This window comes from Cygnus olor, chromosome 2 (assembly GCF_009769625.2).
Source record: "Cygnus olor isolate bCygOlo1 chromosome 2, bCygOlo1.pri.v2, whole genome shotgun sequence".
Taxonomy (NCBI): Eukaryota; Metazoa; Chordata; class Aves; order Anseriformes; family Anatidae; genus Cygnus; species Cygnus olor.
In genome coordinates, this window is record NC_049170.1 from 54,016,758 (window position 1) to 54,033,648 (window position 16,891).

Consider the following 16,891-nt stretch of genomic DNA (forward strand, 5'->3'; position numbering starts at 1 on the left):
TTGGTTGGATGGTCACACTAAATAAGTTGCAGTCAACAGCTCAATGTCCAGGTGGAGATCAGTGACGAGTGGTGTGATGAGCCGTGTTCCTCAGGGATCTGTATTGGGACTGGCACTATTTAACACCTTAGTCAGTGACATGGACGGTGAAATTGAGTGCACCCTCAGCAAGTTTGCTGATGACACCAAGCTGTGTGGTGCAGTCAAGATTCTGGAAGGAAGGGATGCCATCCAGAGGGACCTGGACAGGCTTGAGAGGTGGGCCTGCGCAAACCTCATGAAGTTCAACAAGGCCAGGTGCAAGGTCCTGCACCTGGGTTGGGGCAATCCCAAGCACAAATACAGGCTGAGCAGAGAATGGATTGAGAGTAGCCTTAAGAAGGACCTGGGGGCGTTGGTTGATGAGAAGCTCAACATGAGTTGGCAAAACGCGCTTGCAGCCCAGAAAGCCAACCGTATCCTGGGCTACATCAAAAGAAGTGTGGGCAGCAGGGCGAGGGAGATGAATTCTCCCCCTCTTCTCTGCTCTCGTGAGACCCCACCTGGAGCCCTGCGCTCAGCTCTGGGGACCCCAGCACAAGAAGGACATGTAAGTATTAGAACCAGTCCAGAGGATGGCCGCAAAGACGATCAAGGGGCTGGAGCAACTCTCCCATGAGGAGAGGCTGAGGGAGCTGGGGTTGTTCAGACCAGAGAAGAGGAGGCTCCAGGGAGACCTTATAGCAGCCTTCCAGTACCTAAAGGGGGCCTACAGGAAAGCTGGGGAGGGACTCTTTGTCAGGGAGTGCAGTGATAGGACAAGGGGGAATGGCTTTAAACTAGAAGAGGGCAAATTTAAATTAGATATAAGGAAGAAATTTTTTACTGAAAGCATGGTGAGGCACTGGCACAGGTTGCCCAGAGAAGCTGTGGATGCCCCATCCCTGGAGGTGCTCAAGGCCAGGTTGGATGGGGCTTTGGGCAATCTGGTCTGGTGGGAGGTGTCCCTGCCCATGGCAGGGGGTTGGCACTGGGTGGTCTTCAAGGTCCCTTCCAACCCAAACCATTCTGTGATTCTATGATTCTGTGAAATTAAGATCTTGTAGTAGTTGAAGGGTCATGTTCACAGACAGTAGTGTTTTACTTGCACAAATATTGATAGAATAACCCCTATTGGCATGTCTGGGGTGAAATATTTTAAGTAAAAGTTCAATTTTAATGACAAGGAACACTGCCTCCCCTTGCTGAGGGAAGAAAATACCATTGACCAAATCTGTAGTCCTTAGCAGCAATCTCTTCTGAAATCACAGGCAATGCTGCCTAAGTAGAGGCTCAGTCTTTAAAACAGTACTGCTAAGCCTGAAGAGGAAGATGAATGGAGACTGGCTTGGACAACTCACAGGTGGATAATCACCACTGCAACCTTTTGCCTCTGAGCAGGCAGGTGAATATCAGCCCAAATTATCAACTCATAACTCTTTGGCTGCCCCTGTAAAATGATTCTGACACCGAGGCTCGGGAAGAAAAAAAAGGAACTTATTTTTGTCTTAAAAATAAGAGAAATCATCACCCAAGTTGCAGCAAACATACAAACAGACAGAATGTAATTGTGTTAGTATTTGAATTCTGTACTTCAAGCCACCTTTGATCAACTTGATTAACATCCCTTTCAAAAATTTTATAGCTCGTGTACTTCATGAACACAATTAAAGTAGATTAATCTGCTCTGAATTGTACATTTCATAAAATTACTGTTCTTCTGATTAATCTTACAAAAAACACATGTAACTACATACAAATGCATTTTTCTCATTGATAAAATAAGCCTGTGACAGAGTTTCCAGTACCTGGCCAAGAGATATCACTGTGAATATCTAATAAATCAGCAAGCCCGATGATGCAATGTCATGTGAGCTAATACACAAAATACTACGCTTCTCCTTCTACAAGAAAAAACAGCCCAATTCTCAGCTTATGAGTGCCTAAAATCCAATTCTTTAGGTAACAGTATCTGTGGGACAACGCTGCCAGCTAGCCAAAGGGACTGTTGTTGATCCACAAACCTTCCTCTACTGAAGCCAATGATAAAACGTTAATCAAATTCAATGGCATGGTTTCACACGGTTGAATTTCAGAGCCATTGGGTCTGAAAGGGACCCCGATCTGCAGGATAGACTCACTTTGACCTTACCGAGACTGCCATGAACAGACTGATGTCACTTCACCCCATAAATCCCCTCGCCTGGTGCTGTAGCTAAGCGCCGCTGAACTCAGGTACCCTCTAAAAACACTGTAACACGGTAATTAGCAGTGAGGCTTGTAATGCATTCCCCAGCCAGAAACAAGTGTTGCTGTGGAACTAGAGCAAAAGAATGTGGAAAGGGGTTGGGGAAGGATAAAGAAAAACAGGTAACAGCAAGAAAACATAGTGATATTTTATTTAAGTATCTCATATTAAAACAAGGCAACAACTACCATTACCAACTGAACTGTCAAACAGATATTACAGGAAAATGGTGATTAAAAAAAAAATACATGTATATATATATTTCCTTTAAAATGGGTTATTTCAGTGGAGAGGTAAAATGATACACAGGAGATACATCTGACACAAGCTCTTATTTCCTTATGTCTGTGTTAGGTTTTGTTTTGATTTTTGGAGAAATGATATACTTAACATCCTGTTTGCAGACTGTTCTATTCCGGACACAATTTTAAAATGCAACCGCACCAGTAATCTACATCCCCCGTTTATTTTTTGGCATATAACTGCATCACTCACATTAAGCTTACCGTTAACTGTGAACTGTTAACATGTCTTAGTGCGGTTTCAATGTTCCTATGGCAAGGCTAAACAGCATTTAGAAAACAATGATATCCCCAGGCCCGCACTGTAGTTTCTGAAGCACAGATTAAGCATGGTATTCTGCTCAACAAGCTCATCACTGTTAAGTAACTCATCAGAAAATAAAGAGGGAATTATCAAATGGGAATTGCCAAGTAATTAGTTCTCTGAAGCAGATGACATACAACTGTTAAAGGGAGGGGCTTCCCTGTTAGTCATATGTCAGAGTAGAGCCTACTAATCTGTAAATAAAAATGCATTACATATGATTAGTGCTATGGGTTTTTAACCACTAGTGGTACGTGAGGGATTAACTCGCAACTTTTTCCAGTGTGATAAGGCACCAAGATTTTTTTCTCTTGCACACAATGAATTTTCAAACCGTTCTGGACCACTTTGCTGTCAGACCACCTGAGGAAAGCTATGGATGCAGCCTAGTACCAGAGTTGATGTGCTCAGGGGCTAAGGAAGAGGACCAACGCTTTTACTATCATAGTAACCAGAAAAGGCACTCCCTACTCAGCTGCTACACGTGATGCTGAAAAGGAACAGCACCAATGAGGAAATACTCTCTGGCGCAAAAATTCTGAGTGCAATAAGGAAGGATTAAGCCTGCTTTTTGTAATTATCCTTCTCCATTAAAGCCTGATTTTCTTTCAAGTAGCTAGTCTCACAGCAATGTGAAATTTGCAAAACTACAAGGGCCTTCATGCGTGGGTACCTGACAAACAAAAAAGGTGGTAACAGTCACAACCACACTCCAATACGAGTGAGAAAAACTTTTGTCCTTTTTATAGACTGAAGAGTGACTCAATAAATCCTTAAGTCGGGGTTTCAGTTAGTCTCAAAACGGGCTGATCACTAGAAAATAAAGAAGGAATTATCTAACTGGAGGTTTGCCTCCATCGCAGCACCTCACCACAAGAAGCCTCCCAGCTAACAGATTCAAAACCAGATGCTGCCTGGATCTGGACTAGCTTTCAACCAAAAGCATACCCCTGGTATCAAGGCATGGCAAAATCCAGCAGGAAGCCCCTGCCCAACTCACACAGCCAAGGGAGAGGGAAGGAGGAGAGCATGCACAGACACTGAGGCTCACACAAAACTACCCATCAGTGATGGTAATCTCAACGTTGTGGCCCTCAGCCCTTCAAAGTGCACTGTCTCTCCAACACTTACTCTAGCACCCAAAAGACCACACTGAGGTAACGCCGGCAAGCCACAACGCGGGACAGATCCTCCACAGTCCCTTATTCCAGCTGCAGGCACACCTTTTTAAAAGCACATGCTGGAAGGTGAATCAAACCTCAGGTCTCGGCTTATATCACGTTACGTACGTGAGCCTACTGCTTTTATCTAGGCAGATCACTACACTCAGCTCCATTTAGACTTCAGACCGTGTTGCAAAACCTTCAATCAATCTGACATCAGGCTAGCAGCATCTGCCCAGGGAACAACAGAGCAGAACCATGAAAGGTCACCACTGAGGTGATGGGGCAGGGCTGAGGAGGCGGCAAAGACTCATTTCTGAGATCGTACTCTGCATTCACATCTTTTCATTTAATTTACCAAAGCGTTATTCACTCACACACAAAACAAACAATTAAAAAAAAATTAAAATGATTTCTAATTACTCTCCAATTATACCTAGTTCACATCTTCGTTTCACTTGTGCTCTTAATATGTTCAAAATCTCCACCACCTGCCTTCTTTTAGCCCTACAGCCATTGTAGGCCTTGATAAACAGTGTAAGAGGGAAGAAATAAGATCAGCTATGATAAAAGAACACTGATATGGCAATCAAAACTTGCCTTCGGATGCACTAATATAGAGACAGATTACCTCTCTTTACATTCACTACAAAATATTTTAAAAGGATAGATTGTGGTTCATTTACAGAGAACAGCAGCCAGAAGCCTACATAAAGCAGAACTTATGCCTTATGTAAAAAATAAGCCATATGAAGTAGTGCACAGCTATACTTCTGGAAAATTCAGCAAAAAAAAATTCTTACAAACAGGCTGTGGCTGTAAATTCAACCCGATACTATAATATGATTCATAGATATCAAGTGACTCGAGAGTGGAAAACATTAAAAAGAACTCTTTAGCTGTTAAGATGTCCAGTGTCTCATGCAAAATCCTCTCAACACAGCCATTTAAAAGAAGGCATTGAGTTATTTGCCTGCATGGAAGGATGGAAGGAGGCAGTGCATGCTCCAAACAAATAACAATAACTCTATGGTTTTTAGCTCAGGCTAAAATTAACTGAAGTCAGGATTGAAAAAAAAAAAAAAAGGCATATCTCAATGTATGCAATCTTATTTTTACTAAGCCCAATGTCCTCAAATAGGCAAAAAGCACAGCAGACTCTGCAAGGAAGCTGCTGGAGCTGGAGTGGTGGGCACACCTGAAGCTTGCACACCAGAGCAGCTTTACTCCCAGCAGGCAGGCGACTCCTTGTGTGAGTAAAGCTATGAAATACACATCTGGGGACGCCAGGACCAAAGCAATATTTCCAAGGTCTGATACTGGACATGATCAGTGAAACGTGCCCGACGCTCAGTCCCTCTGACAGACGCTGTGGTAATAACTCAGGTCTGCATGAAATGGAGCGGGCTGCTGTCACCTTTACCCCTGAAACAAATGCGAGCGCCGGAAAAGATGCTGTGCTGTAGCATACAGTGCTCGATCTCGATCTGTGAAACCTATTTGTGGCTGCTCACTGCGCTGCTCCGGGTCACGTTTGTTTCACGTGTTACTACTTTGAGCTCCCTTCTGTTAAATCAAGTGACAGAGATAACGCTTGCAAGCAGGCAGTTGCTATCTCAGTAACTTCTACTTTACTTATTTATACAGTGGGCCTGATTTTGATCATTCCCTAGAGAAAACAAGAACTAACGAGGCCAACAGAGAGGTACCCCAAACTCAGTGACTGAAACGGCATGTCCAAGAACAAGAAAAGCAGCAGAAATAAACCTGTTCTAAGGTCCACAAAAACAACGCTATACTTCACACTACACTGGTACAGGAAAAAAAAAGCAGTACAGTCCGTATTCCTGCCGTGCCTGTAGCTGAGCCAACTATAGCAGCCTTAACTAGGTTATTTTTTTTAAAATGCAAAATGTTCGTAACATATATTCATTTTTATGCAATCACAGGAAACGCCAGACGCTAAAATACTTGAGGTGACTTAGCGATAGGCTGTGGGTAGCACAATGTGATTATTCACAGGATTTGACCAATATACTACAAGTGATTACTTCTAGTTAAGAGACAGAAGCCTTTCCTGTAGTAATTGTTCCTGTAAATAAATACAATTTTATACAACCTAAGCCAATTCTGAAAAAAAAATGAAATGCTTTGTGGAAATGTTCATGTCATAACAAAAAGCTTCCTTCTATTTGATCTCCCAAGCCAAGAGCTGCTACCAAGTCAGTTTTCTTCCAAAACCGAAAGATGAAATGTGTCAGCGCACGGGCACTTTGTCTGGCTTTTCAGTCTCCAGAAATTCGTATCGCTCCAAAGAGGTATATTGGTTACAATCCACCCCCACCATTCAAGCTCATTTGTAAACCCTAAGAGGCACGTCTTTACATGTAACTGCTTGCTTAGACAACTTCCCTTTAGAGCACAGCACCCTGCCCCACAGCCACAATAAAATGTAAATTATGTGCCACACACTTCTCTATGACATGCTGTATACACTGAAAAGTTATTCTACAATGAAGACTTTCTGGTCAGCCCCTCACAAATAGAATGCTATAGTAATTGAATTTTCTGGCTGTGCATAGGGAAAAAAAAAAAAAAAAAAGAAAACCACCCAGAATTTCTGCAAGTAACAACTACATTTAAATTTCTTTTATTTAAAGACACCAGCAATTTTCTTATGACCTTTTATCTCTTTTTTTTTTTTTTAAGCATTAGCAGTATTGCCAATCCCAAGCACTCAGAAATCATAAAACAGGTCCAAAAAAATCAGGCTGGCTTAATGACAATCAGATTAAAGAAATAAAATAAAAATTTATGTTCTTTTTATTGGCAGTGTGATTGTTGAGCCTTGAGACTTGGTTCCTTCAAGGTATTCTCCCCAGCCATGTGGGAAGGAGGGGGAAAGGAAAGGAAGAGGAGAGGGAGCAGAGACTGATAGATGTGCGCGGTTACATCCTGTCTGGTTCCAGAATTTCAGGGCAACAAAATCAGAAAAATTGCAAACATACCTCAAACTAGTGTAAAAGACACCCGGGCATGTCAGTAGTGACTGGCTATCCTGGCAAGTATCCTCATGCCATACACAGTTTAGCACATGAGAAAACCAGGATGCTGGAAAAGTCCAACAGGCTGCAAGCAACAAGAACCACTAAAAATGTTCATAAAAGCGCAGGAAGGATTTATATAATTACATGCGTGGCATTTTACAACAAAAAAATCAAAGACTGTAACCTTTTCCATTCATACGCCAACCTTTTAGCCACTGAGCATACTCTGACCTGAGGTGAACATGAAACCACTCATCTGGAACCCAGTGTCCTGTAAGTCACCAAACTGAGTCACCAGTTAATGGAATTTTTCTGACGAGAGTTTCTCAAGGACCTCTACTGCCAGGCAAGGGAAGTACAAACATTTCATGGGAAGGTAATCGCAGACACCACACCGTTCAGGTGTCCGTGTTGACCAGAACCCAGAGCAGACAGCGTACGCTTGTTAGAGGAAATAAAAGGCGTTATTTTCTCACCTTATTGACGGTGCATCTCTGTACGGCGAAAACAAAAGCAAAGGTGGTCACTGTGCTACAGGGGTCAACAATAAATTCACAGCTTGTATTGCTTTCCCGTCTGGCTTGGCCTGCGATGTGACTCTTGATCCAGAAGCTGAGGAGATGGAAACCAACATGAAAAGAAACAAAAACACAATTAAGAATCAAGCAATTTACGAGACGCTAAATCACCCCAAGGAAGACTGAGAAAGGCTGCTTTTACTATTACTCAAGCACAAATAAAACTATGGATTTAATCCTGCAGCCAGAGCACATACAGGAGAGAACGTAGCCCATTTAGTCAGACTGAGTGCTCTTTTCCTAAATGTGATCTTAATGAGGTGAAGAATCATAAGCAAGTTGAGATGACTGTCATTGCTGCCAACAAAACACATTTTGTTTGAGGAGGGGCATCATCCAGAAAACCCACTCCTGCGACTACTAAAATCAGATGAAAAACAAGTAGCTTTGCGAATGTAGCATTACCTTGCGCCCTGTTTTGTCAAGGTAACACCGGCATGCTAGAGGCGATGCATTTTACCCCAAGTGCCCAAATAATATGATTAAAGGAAAACACTACCAGTGTGATTTTTTCTTCTATTTCTGAATTTTTCTTCAGTAAAATTACAAAGAGCCAGCACTGAATTTCTGCTGACATCACATATTAAACAAAATACATTTTGTTTTTTTCACTTGGAATCTCACCAAGTATTTTTATCACTCTTGGGACAATAAAAGGATTTAGTGAGACCGTTTCTCCCTCACTGAGAAGCATTTTTGTTGTTTCAGTTTATGAGCATACTTACTCGTTCCTATTTATGGAAGGATTTACACACATACTTAACTCCAGATAGGTTCTTTAATCAATCCTCATTCAGCAAAACCCTCGCTGGGACATGTACTGAAGTAACTTTGCAGACTGGGACTGATACACACACACAGATTTGCATGTGTTTTAGAGCCGTCCCAGACTACACCTCGGGGTGGGGGGAGCATCAAGCATTACACTCTCAATGTATGTGCTGAGATCAAAAAGGAACTAAGGTCATCGATTCAGTTTTCATCTTTTCACAGAAGTCTGGAGTCTGCAAAGTTTCTTACATTTAAAAACATGAGTCATGTATCAGCTAAGCCAAAACCAAGCTAAAATCCTCAACTTATAAAGAACGTGAACCACTGTACAAGACGTGCATATGACCTCAGATTCCAAAATACAGTGCCTTCGTCCAAATACCTACTTATTTATTTATCTCACTTAAGAGACCTGTATAAAAGTACAACAAAATGAGGAGGTCAGGATTTTCAGCTTGCAAAGCTTAGGCTTTGAAAAGTATACAAGTTACTACACAGAAGTCACTGGAATATAGCAGGCCAATTCTTTGAACTGAACTATTTACCTGTGCCAAGCCTGTCGTACTTCTATTCCTCGTGCTAATTATATTTTTATTTGCTAAAGCAGAGGTGGTTTCGGTAGCCTCCAAAGAGACCTCCATTTAAATCTGTTATCTGAACTCTGTGACTTGTACACAGTGTGCCTGTACAGTCTCCCAAATCGGAGCTCATCCCGAACCTGTGTGCCTGGCCTGAGACTGCCCCACCGTCCGACTCCTCTCAACCCGCACCAGCGCGAGCTGCCTCCCACACTGGAGCAGGTCTGCAACCAGTGAACGCGTCAGGCCATCTATGCAATTCTGACACGCATTTCCTTTAAGCCCTGCGATACTTCTTCATTGCATTTCCCCTTCAATTAGTACACCACAACAAAAGCAACTACACTGCATGAGCAATGACAATGACAATCCTGGCTGCCATGTACCAAGACGGGCCGCTCAACTTCAGCGAGGGGAAAATTAGGCCTTTATTTTGCTTTACTAGCTATGGTGCTAAAACAATTATTTTCAAATTCTGATGTTTAAATCATTAGTTGCTTTTCAGGTGACTGCATTTAATGCCTATTTTCTTAATTAACATGAAACTAGGCCACTGGATCTATTACATAAAAAAATTGTTAAATGAAATTCCAGGTCTCTTGTAAGAGTATCTTAAAATAAGACTAGTTTTTTCAGCCTTTCTGAATAAATCAAATCAGGCCAGAAGGGCAAGAGAGAAGAGTTGCACTGTTTATTTTCAAAAAGTCTTTTAACTCTGTATATATGGCCTTTTTGAAAATAATTACTTTCTAATGCTCTTAGTCACACAGGTAATTTGTCTTACAATAAAATATGTATAAGCAGCACGAGGCAGGCAGCGGCTCACTGTACAGGAGCCGTGCTGCGTGCGATTATTTCACTTTCTGCAGCCGGTCCCCCTAGCAGGCTCTTCTATTTCCAGCCACCCCCTCGGCACGGTGGCCCGTAGCGGAGGCGGCCGTGCAGAGGGGAGGATATTCCTTCCTAGCACGGAGGGCAAGTTAGTCAAGGCTGCCCTTCGGTGTATGAAACTGCCTATCCATGCTCTCGCCCCTCTGAGGAGAAATGCCTCCGGGCTGAGACCTGCCAGCTCGCTGCACAGGGACTGCCGGCCACCGCAGGAGCCGAGCCGCTGGCGGGCGTTCCTCCTTCGTCCTCCAAGTGCGCCGCTGCAAGCCCAGCGCTGTTAAAAATACCTGTTTCGCTGAGACGGTTCTGGGCAGCGTTACGCTCCTGCCTGGTACTACGAGCTGCGGGCGCCGGTGATTTCTCATCATCGAGACATGAAATCCTCCGGGCCAAGCTCCATAGCAGCGTAAATGCACACGAGATTAGTGGCTGGGAGAGAGGTGTTCGCCGCTTCGGCACGTGGCTGAAGCAGCTCCTTCATCAGGCAAAAATCCTATTAAAGCCCACAGTGCTTTTTGCCGTAAAAAGAGAGAGAGAAAATTATGGCTATACGCAGCAGATCACTTTCTGAGCTCTGTTACTCTACTACATGCCTGGATTAAGTCCAATAAATGGAGTTATTCTAGATATACACCCGTGTAAGTGGCTCACAAGCCAGTCCACTGGAGTCGCTCCAGGCTTACGGCATTAGAGCAGAGCGCCAAATTTGGTGTCTTAAAAAAATTATACCTGCATTTGTGCAAGGGTGGCACAAGTTAGTGGTGCCCTAGCACTGAGAACGGAGACAGACATTCCTCGGTTAAACACATTTTTAAGAGCAGTACACAGCTCTAAGCTAATTAGACTGCATATTTTTTCAAGGCATTACAAACTTTGGGGCAGAAAGTCTCTTGTTCTACTGCTATAATATTTAGATGAGCACAAATGGAAAAAAAAGGCAAAAAAAAATCAGAATATCGGAAATGAATTATTTGTTGACAAGAAAATTGGTTTTAATACTATATACTCCTTGGGATTTTTAATCACGAGAAAAATGATATTTCACCTAAAACATAAAAGGGCCCTGTGCTCTCTGAGAACCACAGAGAGACCTAGCAGCTGTGAGTGCCGATAGAGGTAGCTGATATTACCAGTTTTAATTTCACTGGCCAGAACGTGCTCAGCACCTTGCACGTGAGCGGAGAACTCCAAGGCTGTGGCCTAAAATCCCAGCGCTTGGATGGGAGCTGCCACAAACTTCCGACCGACTGCAGCCACTGAACGGTTAAAAGAGCCAGCCGCGGAGAAAGGGAAACTCCGAGGAAAGTTTTATGCGAGCTTTTATAAGCGAGGTGCATTCTTACAGAGCACCACACCTTTGTTAATTTGCTAGCAGCGAAGGCAAGCAAGCGGAGCTGAGGATTTAGCTAACTTGATAAGCACGCCACACGCCGCCTGATCCGCCCGATACCACTGGGTACGCGGAGAACACCCTTCCCGAGAAGTTCAGCCATCGGGAAACGATCGCCGGCATCCTTCAATTTTCTGCAAGGGCAAGCCAGCAGCCGAGGCGGCCGCGCAGCACAAACACGGCGCACGCAGGGCTTGAGGTAGCCCGGGCACACGCCACGCACGCACACCTGAATGGACGAGGAATCCTGTCTGTTACCATGGCAGCCTGATCTAATTACATGACTGATCAGGGCTGGAGTAAGCGCTGCAAGCCTACACCGCTGACATGTAGCTGCATGACGAGACAGACAGACAGACGGACCGGCGGGCGCGGAGGAGCAGCTCTCAGCCTCTGCGGCATGTAAGAGGGGACGGGGAAAGCCGCCCTTCGGAAAGAGCAGCTGCCTGCAACGACTGGACGGCTTGTACCGACACATCAGGGGCGACAGCACACGATTACAACTTACTATTACCCCGCAGCATCTCCAAAATGACTGCGCCTTCCTCGGCCATCCTCAATTTCCCTCTCCCCCATTCATAGCCCTCGCCAGGGAACTGAACCGCCTGCACCAGCCGAGCAGAAAGGGATGAAGGCGAAGCCTGGATTTTCCTGTAGTGGAAGGCTTCGTTCGAAACTGAAATTAAAAGTCCTTGACTTCCCAGTATGTAAGCAAAGCAACTCACTACGCCTGACCACATCTGACACGTAAAGTAACCCTTACTGCATAAAACACATAACCGTGAGCATTAAAGGTTAAAGTGTAACCTGCCTTGCAAAATATGAATTTCTTTACCATGTGAAACGGAGAAGGTCTCCAAGCAAAGGTCATGTACCTGCACAATTCCCCATCCGCACAAAGAAAACGTTTGCGAGGGTGAACATTTTACAAACCCGAGTTTCTCCAGCTGGGCACAGGAGGAACGATCCGAATTTTGCCCGATCCTAGCCGGAGCTCGGGCTCGGGGGAGAGAGATGCTGCTTGGAGGAGTCCCTATTACACGGCATACGGTAAACAAAATAAAAATAGCCTGTCGTTCTTGTTATCTACACAGTGCATTATATAACGGGCTTCCGACTTGTTTTCTTTTCTATTATTACTCTTCAGCAATTCCTCCTCTTCAATAGCACGCAAATCGCTCCCAATTCTGTCATTTTATTATTATCGCTATTACTATTACGGCAGGAGCCAGCGTTTTCCAGCACGCTTTAAATTAGACTTTAATCTCCCGAGGAATCGCATTCACGGACCCAGCACCCACAACACGTACGGAAGGGAGGGGGGGGGGGGGGTCATTTATTCCTCTTCTGCCGGCAAACTACCACCCCTTTAGGCTTAAAAAATAATAAAAACGAAACGGAGAGATGCCACCAAAACCCACCGCCAGACCCAACGCGGCGGCGGGGACGAGCCCGAGCCCGGGACCGCCGCCGGCTCCTGCGGGCAGGGAGCGGAGGGGGGGCGGCCTCCCCATGCCCCTGCCCCCGTGTCCCCCTGTCCCTGTGTCCCCATGTCCCCGTGTCCCCGTGTCCCCGCCGGCCCCCCCGCCCCGCTCCCCCCGGCCGGCGGTACCGGGTGGCGTCCAGCGGCCGGCCTGGGCCCGGGGCGAAGCGGCTCGGGGCTGCCGCCGGGCACATCCCCGGCCCAGCGCCGCCTCCTCCTCCTCCTCCTCCTCCTCCTCCTCCTCGGCCGCCTCCTCGCTTCATTCACCCTCCGGCAGCCGCCCAGCCCCGTACTACGTACGCCGGGAGGCGGCCGCCGGCCCAGCCGGCACCCGGCCCGCCCGCCGGGCCCGCACGGCCACCCCCTGCGGTGTGTGTGTGTGTGTGTGTGTGTGTGTGTGCGCGTGCCCCTGACACACTCGTACACACACACACACACGCAGTGTCGCCGCCCCGTCACGCACCGCACCCCGTGTCACACACACATACACACACCCCGTGTCACCCCCACCACCACACACACACACACACACACACACTCACACAAACACACACCCCGAGGCCGCCGCTCGCAAAATGTCCACCCTCCCCGCGGCCACCGGCACCCCTCCGCAATCCTCCTCCTCCTCTTCCTCCTCCTGCTTCCTCACCCCCCGGGCGGCCTGAGGAGGAAGAGGAGGAGGAGGAGGAGGAGGAGGAAGAGGAGGACCCCCCCCCACCCGCCGCCCCTCGGCCATTTCGCGGCCCCCGCCCGGGGCCGGCCGCATCGAGCTGCCCCCCCCCCCGCACAGCAGCACCCCAAAAACCCCGGCCCTGTGTTTTTCCAGCTGGAAATCGCCGGCGGTTTTGCAACCTAAACAAGGGAAGGAACCCCGGGGGGGGGCAGGCAGAAAGCAGAGGAGGAAGAAAAAGGCACTTACTGTAAAGTGTCAGTGGAGGTGGGGTTGGCGGGGGGGTCAGACAGGCTCGCACACAAATGTCTTCCTAGCGGCTCACGGGGCTTGGGGCTGATTTTTTTTTTTGGGGGGGGTGGTGGTGGTGGGGGTGTTGTTTGTTTTGCTCCTTCCCCCTGCAGTGACACGGGTCCGGGATGTCTCCGGCGCTGTAGTAGAAATGATGTCTGCGGTGCAGCGCCCGCTCCCTCTCCGCTCTCCAGTATGTAAATGTGTAAGAGCAGCCAAATATGGAGCAGTTGGCTGCCTCTGCAACAGCTCAAGGATCCGACTTCATGCAAAAGAGGGGGGGGGAAGGGAGGAGGAGGAGGAGGAGGAGGAGGAGGAGGAGGAGGAGGCAAGGCAACACTCTGGCAGGCGGCCAAGCGAGCCGCACAGCTTATTGCATACGCGCAGCACCGCCGGGCCCAGCCGGCCTTAACCCTTTGCGGGGCCGCCCCGGGGGTGGTGGGGACCCGGGGTGGGGGGATCCGGGGTTTGGGGGGCTCCGAGGGGGTGCCCCCCCCCGGCTACCCCCAGCCCGCAGCCCCCGGGTGAGGCCGGCCGGCTGCCCTCTGCCGCCGCTGCCTTGGGCACGCTGCATGGCGGGGACCTGGCAGCAGTTTGCAGGGTGAAGTAAATGAGCTGGGGAGACAAATAAAAAAAAAAAAAAAAGAAGAAGAAAACAAAAAACACAACGCTATATTGTTTAACGGGGAGGGGAGAGACGGCTAGCGAAGCGTGCCGTCCTTCAGAAATGGCAGGGAACGCTGGTTTGAGGGATGCGTGGAAATCGGTTGCTCGGTCGAGGCCGGTCTGCCTCTCTAGGGGAGGAAATAAAACTGTGCTGGAAGCCAGGGAATGCTCTGAAGCAGCCTCTGTGAGAGTCAGAAGAGGGTGATTTTATTTAAGATGCCATATTGCATTTCACTGTGGAGAACTGCAAAGCGTTGTAGAGCAAGAGCCCGCATCCCACTCCCGTTTTCTGAATTAGTTTTATTTATCCGGATCCTTGGCATATGCTTGAGTTGCTTTGTAGAGAGTACCTTCCACTTCATTCAGACCAAAGAGACTCTGACTCATACCGTCACTGAACTACAAGACAGGCAGGGCTGAACCACGCATGTTTGGGTACTAACTCCCTCTGGATTCCTCAGCACGCATTTCATCAAAATCCCCTCGCGTCTCTCCCAGCTGTACGCAGACCACTGCGAGCCTCTCCCAAACGCTCCCCCGGCAGGGCAACTTATGCTTCACCGATGCTCCAGTGCCAGCTCCTTACCCTCTTGCTTCTCTCAACATGCGTCTCTGCCATGCCATAAGCTGCAGCGACCGGTGGGCAAGTACTGAGCACGGATGCAAAGTGTTGACCAGAGAAAATACTGCCCGCCTTCTGGACTGGCTCGGTCTGGCCTTTGAGTCTTAGAAGAAATGACAAAATGCCAAATCACCAAGACAGGTACACCTTGAGGAAATAAGTTATGGACAAATGAATGGGAGGAATACAGCCAAAGGATAGTGGGCTGCTCTGTTTGCATGCAACCTGACAGTGGTCCGCAAGGAAGCATTCGCTCTGCTTTTGCATCATGAAGGGAGGTGCAGCACTTAGAAACCCTCTCCCCACCCTGAAGGCACTGCAAACAAAGTTGCATACATACCAAAGGCCCTGAGGTACCAGCCACAGGGAGCTGGGTGCTGTGTGGTCACCGGCCCCAGCTCACAGGCCTCAGAAAGGCTCCAGGAGTGCCGTCGGCATGCTCCCTGCCATGTGGCCATCTAGGCCAGGCTGCTCGCTGCAGCTTGGGCCCATTCGCCCCCACCACCACAGTGAGCTCCAAGCCACCAGATCTCCAGTGCAGATACATCTCTCATGTGTCGATAGATATTAGCACTGGATTTTAGCATTAGATCTAGCGTTAGCATCTAGATGCAAAATACCCTAGCGCTCTGCCAGTGTGCAGACGAGCAGAGTAGTCCCTTCTCTAAAGGGCTGTGCTAGCTCTCCGTAATTGCCAGAGAATTTAATAACAACACTGTAAGCTGCAGAGCTCTTGATTTAGTGTTGATACTGTAATATAGACTGGCTTTATGAAGCTTACGGATCTTTTACCACTGCAACTTCTACGTCTTTAGTTCAGGTTCACTATGAAATCCAACATCATTTGCCACCTTAGGAGTGGTCTGGGGACAGAAGCAGCAGCAGGCCAAGATGTCTGGACAAACGTGCCACTCAGCACTACAAGACAGCGCATCTACAGCAGTGTAGCAGACAGCAAATGATCTTCACCCAGCTAATGCAAGGTTCATTGATTTAATAAAAGGAACCACGGGAGAGAGACAGAGGCTGGAGATTACTGAAAATCAAGTGAAGGCCCTGGAGAAGCTGCAACCCCATCCTCGGGGTTCAATTCTGCTTACGCGGCATTCTGCCGACTGCCACCTTTTTTATTCCAGTTGTACTCCTGTTACCTCAGGAGAAAGGAATCTTTCCTTCTCAAACCTTCACCTTGCCAAGAGGTGTGGCACGCGCGGAGAAAGAGAAGCCACATTCATGCTGAAGCAAGCTTTGGGCAACTTTCCCTTCTACAGCAGACTCATGTAAGAGGCTTGTGTATTCCTCCGGCCTGTGGCTACAGTGTAAGCCACAGGACCCACATTTTTTGCCATGCTCCAGGCTTTCAAATCTCTGCCCATATTTCTGCTTCAGAGTTGAAAAGAGACCCCTAAAATGTAAGTCAATTGTAAATCGAAGCAATATTCATTTTCCTGAGCCAGCAGGCAGCCTTCACCCATGGCTTTGGAAAATGCCATAACTGCAGCCAAGCCACATGAGGTTCGTGAGCCATTGCTCACCTCCCTTTTGACTTGATGGATGTTGGTTGCATAACAGACGGTAGAGATAAGGGGATTGTACCTCCACCGACATTGCCCGACACCCAGGATGTGCTACCACGTCTCAAGGTGTCATTGTGCCTCTGCAGTTCCCCTGCTGAGGGCAGACACTGGGGCTCAAAATAGTCCCTCCATGGTGAATACCACAAAATTTGGAAGTGCTGGTGAAGGCAAAGAAGGTGAGAAACAGCACCTGAATGTGATCTTTGCTGAACAGCCGGCACAAAGTCCCTTATTGTCCATTAAGGCAGTGCAGCCTATTGACCAAGAAGTGCAGAACTAAGCCAGAAGAAAAAGT

General features: G+C 47.3%; 1 protein-coding gene across 23 annotated transcripts in view; it reads right to left on the bottom strand.

Annotated features, from left to right (window-relative positions):
- The window catches only part of ATXN1 (ataxin 1), a 214,620-nt gene extending 200,593 nt beyond the window's left edge, over positions 1 to 14,027 (bottom strand). For 10 of the 23 annotated variants that reach the window (XM_040546416.1, XM_040546425.1, XM_040546403.1 and 7 more), the window contains exons 1-2: positions 12,900 to 13,301; positions 7,559 to 7,694 (exon numbers count right to left, since the gene is read on the bottom strand). The gene's annotated coding sequence lies outside the window, so the exon portion shown is untranslated. Of the gene's footprint in view, positions 1 to 7,043; positions 7,513 to 7,558; positions 7,695 to 8,976; positions 12,810 to 12,899; positions 13,302 to 13,324; positions 13,463 to 13,689 lie in introns of those variants that run through there. The other 13 variants (XM_040546423.1, XM_040546412.1, XM_040546413.1 and 10 more) reach the window with 4 other exon arrangements.
- Between the last annotated feature and the right edge of the window lie 2,864 nt (positions 14,028 to 16,891).